Consider the following 10,281-nt stretch of genomic DNA (forward strand, 5'->3'; position numbering starts at 1 on the left):
TCCTCGATCTCCCTACAGTCAATTATCTAGGAAGAAATAGAAAGCGTAACGTCGCGTAATTACGCAATTGAATAATTTAGAAAATAATTGAATTGATGGCTCTTTATTTCTTTGTTCTTCCAATCATTATTTATATATGTAAATAAAGTAAAGCAACTTGTTAATTAGGGGGGGCCAGCCATCCTATCTCCTTTTTCTTAGCTCCTGCCAGCGTTTCGTTTTGGTGGATCAAAGCCAGCCCCAAGCTATCCATCCATGATGCATTGAGTTGGGGTGGATAGAACCATAACCCCGTACCCATTATCGATTGCTGGAATGGCCTTGCTGGAGGGAGGGCTGGATCGGATAGAGAGCTGGGTCAGCTAGTTTGGGATCGATGGATGAGCTGGATAGGTCTGAGGGTGAGGGAGAGATCGGGCACCCGCATGAAATCAGTCGGCGCTACAGCATGCGAATATGTAGAATCTACTTTAGAGCCAGAGGTGGGGGACCAATCCCTTCGAAGGTTTAAAGAAAGTGTTTCTAGCCCGATCTAATAAGTATGAGTTCCTAGTGTGCCTGCCCGAAGTACGGGGAAAACAAAGTGCGGAGCCGCTCCTAGGATGTTTACCTAATGACTTGGAGATAGTCGTAATTACATATATCAAATATAGGAAGCATGCATGCCGCCATGCCATGTCATTTCATCCCGCCCGCCCGGAGAAGCCTATAGCAGTACCTCTTAAGCACCTCATTCAGTATTGGTATAGGGCATATAGTTTCTTAAGGTGGAAAGGGAACACATTCATAAGTAAGGGGGGGGGTAGATCATATCATGCTCTGCCATGCCATGTTATTAACTCTGCTCGGGTCTATAGCCCGTACTTGCCTAAGCGCTTCTTCATTCATCCAAGTAGTATAGGGCAAGTGGTTAGTAAACACAGAAGTAAGGTATAAGGGAAATAAGGGGTTGTTTCATGCCATGCCCATGCTATTCTGCCCGATTCTCTAGCTGCTGGCTGTCCCGTACCTTCCTAAGTGCTTAATGAAGTAAGATTAATAGGGTTTACAGGTCTAGGTCTTAAGGTGGATTGGAAACCACAGAACATGCGTAAAGTAACATAGAGCCTATGAGTGAGCTTATTGAATCCCTTGTATCATTGCTTTCATAGTTATAAGGAGTAATAAGCCATATTCATTGATTACTGTTCTATCGTACTTACAACACACTAGTTCTATAAACACTATGAACTATGATTTGTTTCAGGAATACAAGTAATGATGTAACTTGTACGGGTATAGCTCATACGTATTAGTAGATACGTAAACATAGTGAAATAAAACACACTGAATCTCATTACTCTTATCAAGGCTTGTAGCTAACATAAGCACCAGTATTACAGCTTACATCATGGTATAGATATTCTGGAAATACAATACCCATCCAAGTAGGTACGTATTACTCTGCTTATTGTGCCTAATGAATCACTAGTAAGATGTACAGATCGTGAAGAGTATATTCTCTTTTTTAGGAGTTCCTAGCTTTATAGAGTAATAGATGAACTGATAGAGGAAGAAATTCCTGATGGTAGGTCTAGTTCTGTTAACCTTTTGATAAGTAGTTGTTTCTGTCCTAGGTTCATAGTGTTGTGATATGGATATCGTAGTAAGGGTGCTTTGCCGGCATCAAACCCCTTGTTTCTTGGCTTTTGAGGGTTCTTTGAGGGTAAGGTACTGCATACCAGTGTATCATTTCATCTTGTGAGGGCTGGTTGAACATTAATGAATCTAGTTCCCTTGTTTATTAACTATATGTTTCCTGGTTGTTAAGGGTTGAGTGGTTGCTGTATGGCTAATATGTAAAGATGCTCCTAATTAGAATATGTCAATGGGTAATACCCGTAGGAAGAGGAGTAGGGTAATACCCACCAGAGAAGGTAGGGAGAAGGGAAAGACTAAGACCCTAGAAGCTCAGAAAGGAAGAAGAAAGATTCACCTACCTACTTCAGAAGGAAGGTCAGAAGGTTGAACTCATATAGATTAGATTCCGGTACAGACAGACAATAAAAGAAAGATTCCGGAACCATCCATATATAGCAGCACAAGGTTTAGATTCGATATAATGGGAACCAATCCTATTCCTTCCCATTGGGTGGGACCACTACAAAGAATTGAATTGGAAGGTTTGGTAACGAATAAGAAGCTTAGATAATCAGGGGTTTTTAGAGAAGGTTAGGAAGGGACCAATAAGAAAGGGTTGTTAGAATTCCCACTAATAAGGATGATAAGAAGGTAGGTAGGGTACAGAAGGAAGGTTGAACTCATACACCTACTCATTCATCTAATAAAGCTTATATCATAAAGGTAGGAAGGGAAGACTCATCTACTCAGAAGCTAGGGAAGATGATTCAGCTATCCATTTTCAGCTTAGAGGGTAGGTAGGTAATGATATCAATGAAGCCTAATCCTCTCACCTCTCATCTAAGAAGGCTATGGATTGATCGTTCAACTCTATATGGCTCTAAGAAGGCTAGGGCTGCTCCGAATGAGGGAAAAAGTGATATCTAGTATTTCCGGGCCAGATGCCAGCCAGATGATCAAGATGTGATTGAGTAATTAATCATGGATGGCTGCTTCTTCACTATCGAACCGATTCAATGGCCATTTTAGTGTATAAACACTTTTTTACCTTAGATGATCCATAATCCATACTATCTATATGATAGAGTTGGTACGCACCACAGCTGGGCGAAAAAAGAGATGCTCTTCAATGGGCTTATATGCATTATCGGCGTGGATTAAGCCCACCGTGGGGGTATTCAACCCTGAGGCTGAGGCCACCTTGAGCGGCTTGTAATCGTTCTCGACCCGATAATGTCCTCTCGTCAACCAACAACTCCACCTTTAGATATAAATAGAATTCTTATTTATGAAATATACCTATCTATTCTATTGTACACCTACTAGGCAGCTGAGGAGAAGGAAATGGACAGTACACCTGAGACAGAGAAGCTTACCGTCATAGGCATACAGGTTTGATGAATGCCGCACAGGGTATCCTTGTTTTCGTATTTGGCGAGGTTTGTGACCTATTCGCTGGAGGGTTAGCCTAGACAGCCCGGCGAATGAGGGAAAAGGACGAATCACTATGTTCAGCGATGAACCTGAAGATGGAATCGAATAAGGATAAGAAATAAGACCAGTAACTTCGGCCTCCAGAGGATAAGAGATAAGAATAAGTTACGATAAGAAATAAGGTCCCAAGGCAGAGTTTCAGGTCCTCCCAAGGGTGAGGTATGATTCTGAGAACTGGGCATGGTGGGTAACAACTTGTAACACCTCCTGGGGCAGGGTCATGGGTAGAGAGTTGTGAATAAGGCCTGCTGTTATTCTCCTTATAAGCTTAAGACTAAGGGGAAAGCGCCCATGGGGCTGTACAGACTAAGGCTTTTCTCTAGAGCTAGTACCGGGGAAGTCTCCTCCTCTATGGCTGGCAAGTAGCCCATAAGACTAAGGCTTTCACTCTAGTCAAGTGTATCGGAACTAAAGAAACTCAATCTTTATTACTTCTTTTCTCTATGAATTGAACAACGTATATATAACTTCACGTAGACTTCACTTCTCTTTTGACTAGGGACTATGTGACTAAGGACTATGCCTTTGACTAGTGACTAGGGACTATGCCAAGGAGGAACTATCAGCGATGTAAACTGCTGGCTATGATGCTGTTCCAACTCAACTTATTGCCTGGGCCAAACCAAACCAACCAGGTCATTCTATTTCCAAATCAAGATTGTCTAGCTCAAACATAGCCTCATGTATATGCTGCATAGCCTCCCCTCTGTGTATGCTCTTTAAGTAATAACCAACATGCAGGTATTAAACGTCGTATAATATATGGAGTCTCGGCTGTATGGCAAGGACCCTATGACAACAATGTGACTGGCGATGATACACTGGCTGTTGGTAGCTAACCGGCTAGCAATGGCCTCCTGGCTGGGCACTTATTACTGACTTACTTACTATCGGCAGACTTATTGGAAATGAGAATTTATGTAAACAGGGAATAATGACCTTCTGTCAATGCTCGGCTACTGGAGACCCTATTTGAAGGCTGCTGCTGCGATTCAATCGGCCCCGGTCCCGCCCCGGAGGAGATAGTGTACATGAACTTCGATGCATGGGCATAGTATATTAGCCATCCATGGGACTTACTCTAAGGGACTATTAGTTGAACTAAAGGCAAGTAGTAGAGCTTACGGAAACAACTATAGTAGTTCTTACACTACAAGACAAGGGGAAAAGAAATAGGCACTATATCCTGGAGTAGCTCTATGTGCTCTTATACGTTGTAGCTCACTGTAGAGTAGTAGCTGTAGAGTAGGCCGACCATAGAGAGTGCCTTACTTAGTATACTAGCCCCTAGAGACTTCCGTATGGCAGCTGCTATGGCTAGGTCTCTTGGTTAGGTATCCCAGCTAGGTATCCCAGCCAGTCCTTATTTGTCAGTATGAACCATGCCCATATAGATGAACCACCTTCCTGGGCACATGGGAAAGAGAACAGGTAACGTCGAACAACTGGGCTTGGTGCTATTGGGAATGACCCTCATAAAACCTCCTGGGCAGGGTGGAAAAAGCAGTAACAACAACCACCGACTGTGAAAGATTCATGGGTAGAGAGTTGTGAATAAGGCCTGTTCTTCTCCTTCCTCTATATGGGGATCACCTCAGAAAAGTGAAACGTATAGATGCGAGTATCGTATGTTTAAACGTAGAGATACAACACGTAGAAATGCTAGTAGCAGAAGTTGTCATCTTGCCCAACCAAAGCTATTCTATCTCTATTGTGGAAATAAAGAAATATGGAATGGAATAATTACTAAGTAAGCATAATAGCAACACGATATGATGCGAGTATCGTATGTTTAAACGTAGAGATACAGCACGTAGAAATGCTAGTAGCAGAAGCTGTCAGTCGAGCGTGATGGACTAAAATCACAAGGATATAATACTTATTTTCAATTAGACTGCACGAGAATCTGATGAAATGTCCTCAACTTTCATTCCTTTTCCAGCAAAAATCCAAATTTGATTACAATAGCTTTCTTAACTTTATAGCATAGACTTATAGAGATGTTATAGAAAACACACTCAATACTTCAAATGGAGAAGTATTTATACAAAAATTACATCAAAATATCTCATAACTACATGAGATTTATTCTAGGGAATACAAAATATCTTTTACAAAAATATAGAGACAGATGTAAAACTGATTGTTGTTGTCCCTTTATTCATGGAAGAGCTGGAGGTTGAAGCTCAAATTTGCCTCTTGTTGTTGCTTTGGTAATTGTGTGTTGGATTCTTGTTTACTTTTCCCTACTGATACTCTTTACCTGTTTACTGATACTCTTTACCTGTTTACCAGACTTTACCTCAGTGAATATTTTCTTTTACCTCAGAGTTACCATAGTAACTTACAGGATTACGAGCATATCAGCCCACTAGTCTTCATTGGGTATCTTCATCCTGATCAATTTTCTGTATATTTCATCAGCCTTAGTGTGCTTTGCAAAATTGGGTTGAGCTATGAACAAGTGTTTCACTTCATGCTCAATATAGAAAATGTTTTCTAAGCCATCATATAACACTTTTCCTGTGGGTATGGTTTTCACTGCTGAAGAGTTGGCTTCATTTCTGGCCTGTTGGTGTAGTATGTCAATGTAGTCTTCATGTTTCAAAAGCTTGTCGATTATGACCAATAAGTTTGGAAGTCCTTTCTCTCTCAAAATGTTATATTTTATCATAAACTCATCAATGCCTTCTTAGATACTTTGACATCTTCTTTCTAGGTTAAGCATCAAGTTCTTTTTGGTTAGAACTCTCTTGATTTCAAGGATGGTACCAGTCCGGTCTTCTATATATTTTGTTCCAGTTCTTCCTTGCTCTGGCTATTTAAGAAATTGATTAATTGGATTGCCTCTTTAGGTTTCTCCCCTAGTTCTTCTCTGGTCTTTTGTATAACCTATGTAGCTAGCTTCATTAAATCAATTTGTTCAAAGATAATCTAAATAGAAGACCAAATATAATTAATGGTATTAATGATATTGGTCCATAAAATCTATCTGATATCTCTTAAGGGCTTTTCAAATGTTAAGTCCTTCTCTAAAGTTTTTATTCTATCAGTCATCCTTCTATTCTTTCTTTCTTCCTCAGTGTAGTTAATCTATGATATCTCATAATTGTATTCCAAGCTAGTAACCTTTTCTTTTAATTTATGTATCTCAGTTTCTTGGATTTTAATTTCTTCCATGGACTTGATTAAGTCCTCTATTTGTTGTGTTGAAGTTGTTGTTGTTTCAAAAGTGCTTGCTATTGTTGTTACTGGCAGAGCTGTTGTTAGGGGAATGTTGGGTGCTAAATTTGTTGTAATAGTAGATGGCACTGTTGTAGAAATCATGGGTACTGCAGTCTGAGGCATGGTGGTCAACTCACCTTGTTTAGACTGAAAAGCTTTTTCCAACTCTTGTTTTGTTTCCTTCAACTTTTCATTTAACTTAAGGACCAAGTCCATAAGTTCCTCCTCATTTTGTTTCTCAATGACTTCGGCAGTTTGTGGATGTATGAGGCGAGGGAGCTTGAGTTTTTTTCTGAGTGCAGCAATGTCTTCATTTTCCATTTTTATCAAACTCTCAGCTACCTTAATATCTTTGGGATTATGACCCAACTCAATCACTAGGTCTTCCAATGACTTTATTCTAGTGTCCTTAGCCTGAGAAGAGGCTTTTTCTAACTGTAATTTTGTTGTGGTATAGCTCAAATAATTTTGCAACTAATGTGCATTGATGGCTTTACTGGTTAGAGTGGAGTAGACCATCTCACCCGTTTGCTTGTGGAGCTAAATTTGATCAATTTGGAGGATGTCTTTAGCAAGAACTTCAAAATTGATCTTCAAGTAATCATCATGGACAGTCGCTGTTGTATTGTTGACTTCAAGAAGCTCACCTCCATTTTTCCCTCTCTGATGTCAAAAGCTGACATCAACCTTGTCTGATTTGTGGGAGCCATTTTCATATATTTGGCATAGGTTTGAGCTTTGAGCTGCTCATTCCTAGTCTTGATTTCTTTGTACCTTTCCTTCAAATCCTAGCTTTGCTCTAATGCTACTCTGAATTATGACACTTCCACACTTGGTTACCTGCTTAGTATCTGAGTTTGAGAAGCAGATGATGTCTCTCCTGCTACTGTGGTCTGTACTGTGTCACTTCTAGTTTCTTCATACTCCTGCTCGGACAGAGGATTCAATCTTGTCCTTTTAACATATACCTGGTCTATTGGCACTATTGAGGGACTAGCCTCACTCCTGCTTCGTTTTTTTATTTCGTTCCTCATTGAGAGGTGTCTACAATACTGGAGGGTCAATTCCTCATAAATGCTCTGTGACCCTGAATCTTTCCTTAGTACTGAAGTCTCTAGTTGTCTTGATCACTGTGCACTTGGCTCCTGTGTTGGTATTTGTAAGATTTTGCAGGCACCTGTCGAGAAGAGTCTAGATCAAGTCTTTTCTCTAAATCCTTCATAACATTCTCTACTTCAACTTGTGTGCTATCTCGTTCTATAAGTGTTCCCTCCACCCATTCATTTCAGTTTGCATATTGTTCTATCTCTGGAATTCTATGATGAATGTAGGGAGACAGCTTATGCTTTTGTCTTCCGTCACTGACAAAGCTGTGAGGATCATGAGGCCAGATGAAACTCTTTTTCAGTCTCATTCTTTCAAGGATTTCTTCTACTATTTTCCCTGATTTTCTGTTCTTACAAACAAATGGTCCTAAGTGATCCTTTATCCTCAACTGAACTTTCTTCTTAGCTTTCATAAAGTGGATTTCATCAGAGTTTATCATTTGCCTGTAGTATTCTAGGGCAAATAATATCATGGGGACATATTCGGGCAATTTGTAGGGAGGTAATTCACACCCATAAACTCTGATCTCTGTATGGTTCTGGTATAAGTACCAGTCACCAACCCTGTATTTCTTGGATAATTGAAGGATTCTTTTGATATCATCACTGATTCTAGGAGGGGGAATTCCTATCAACATGGTAGTTACAGGATGGAAAAACTGATCAATAAAATCTGTATAAGGGGAAGAAACTGAATAGTGAAAAATTGAAGTCTAGAAGACAACAAACCTGGGATTCCCTCTGGTGTCAAGTTTTTGGATAGAGAAAGGGAATTTATCAGACTAGTAGTAAAGAAAAGGATCATATAATACTGAGGAATATTTAAAGACTCTCTCATTCTCTAATATCATGAGTTGGTCATGTATCTTGTCTGCAATGAATGTGGCATAGTGAAATTTAGCTGCAGGAGGTTGACCAGGGGTAAAAATAGTCATGAAGGCTAAGGTCAATTCATCTACATACTCACTGGTAGTGAAACCCATAATGTAGGCAATCATGGTAACAATATCTTTGCACAAATTAGTGAAAAAGCATAACATGTAGGAAGGAGGGTCTTTTGGCATGTGCTTATCATCAATGAAAGTATGACAAACTTTGCTAATTTCAGAACTAGACATCTTGGTATATTTCTCAAGTAATTCTACAATGGAAAGGGGAGTGAGGTTCTGGTCAGGCTATAATTGCAACATCTCATTAATAGACTCGGTTGTAAGGTGAAAAGGATTCTTTGGTCTGGGGACATTACAACTCTTAAATTGGGGTTGTAATTTTCATGGCATTGGTGGACAATATCTGGGAAAATGTGAACGGAAGGGAATTGGTACTTTGGTAGATTTGATTCCCAAAGACCTATGTTATCAGAGTGGTTCAGGTAATTGTCTCAGTACCTGCAGTAGAATTTCAAGGGGCTATCATCAAAAGTAAGGTTTTTGAATTGAAAATCTTTATCAACCAAGGGGAGGTAGTCCAAATCCCTGTGGGGAGTAGTGATTGGAGCAACGTTTAGTGCAATAGGAGCTTCCATCCTTGCTTCTTGTGTTTTCAAGGAGGAAAGTTGGGGTTTTTCAAGGAATTTCAGGAAAAACAGGTGCTTGGGGAAGTCGGGGGACTGAGAAGATAGCTTAATTGTACTGAATAATTTGTATTTATATCAATTTAGTGGAATTTCAGTACAAAACAGGGTTTCTGATAGGGAAATGCGGTAAATACATGTTTTTGGTTGACTGTCTGGACAAATGGGTATAGTGAAGACTTTTCAGGGTGCGCACAGTTGTCCGCAGTGGTCTGGAGTTCAGCAACTAATAGTGGTTGACGGTTGGAAGTCATTTACTAGACTAGACGTACTCTATGCGTGCATGAAAGGTAGAAGTCACTTTCTCGAGAAAAAAGGAAAAACAATGAACATTTTTGTTTTTATGCACAAAGTCAATGATTTTTGGTGGGTGAATGAAAATGACAGTTGGCAACAACTAATTGATGGGACACTTTATCGTTTAGTGGAGGTAGTAAATGGGAGCGGTAATGGTTTTCATCACACTGCCCTTGGGAGGTTGGTGGTTTTGGCGGAGGGTCACATGATGCCATAGATCGAGTGACACGTAGCACTGGTGAAAAGTCAAAACTGCTCGTATCACGCAGTTAACGTTCAGCCCAAATGTCTATGCGATATGGGCGAGATCCGTTGGAGGTGGGAAGGTTGATCAAATGGTAGTCGGTAGCGAGAAGTGGTGGGGAGTTAATGGAGGGGCCCGATTATAATTAAAATGACTTTAATTACATAAGGGGTGATATGATTGGCAGAGAGGTAATTAATTAATCCTTTTTTAATGCGTCATGGGTTTGGATCTTAATTACTCATGATTCCATTAATTAATCCAACTGAGTTAACGTTATTATGGTTTATTTTTCAAACCATCGGGAGGGGATATTTATTTATTTTTCGGTGTTTTGGCGGAGGGTCACATGATGCCATAGATCGAGTGACATGTAGCACCGGTGAAAAGTCAAAACTGCTCGTATCACGCGGTTAACGTTCAGCCCAAATGTCTATGCGATATGGGCGAGATCCGTTGGAGGTGGGAAGGTTGATCAAATGGTAGTCGGTAGCGAGAAGTGGTGGGGAGTTAATGGAGGGGCCCGATTATAATTAAAATGACTTTAATTACATCAGGGGTGATATGATTGGCAGAGAGGTTATTAATTAATCATTTTTTAATGCGTCATGGGTTTGGATCTTAATTACTCACGATTCGATTAATTAATCCAACTGAGTTAACGTTATTATGGTTTATTTTTCATACCATCAGGAGGGGATATTTATTTATTTTTCGGTTTT

The sequence above is a fragment of the Pinus tabuliformis genome, chromosome 4_2 (genome assembly GCF_031772625.1).
Source record: "Pinus tabuliformis cultivar Carrire ecotype Pingquan chromosome 4_2, CPIR1, whole genome shotgun sequence".
NCBI lineage: Eukaryota > Viridiplantae > Streptophyta > Pinopsida > Pinales > Pinaceae > Pinus > Pinus tabuliformis.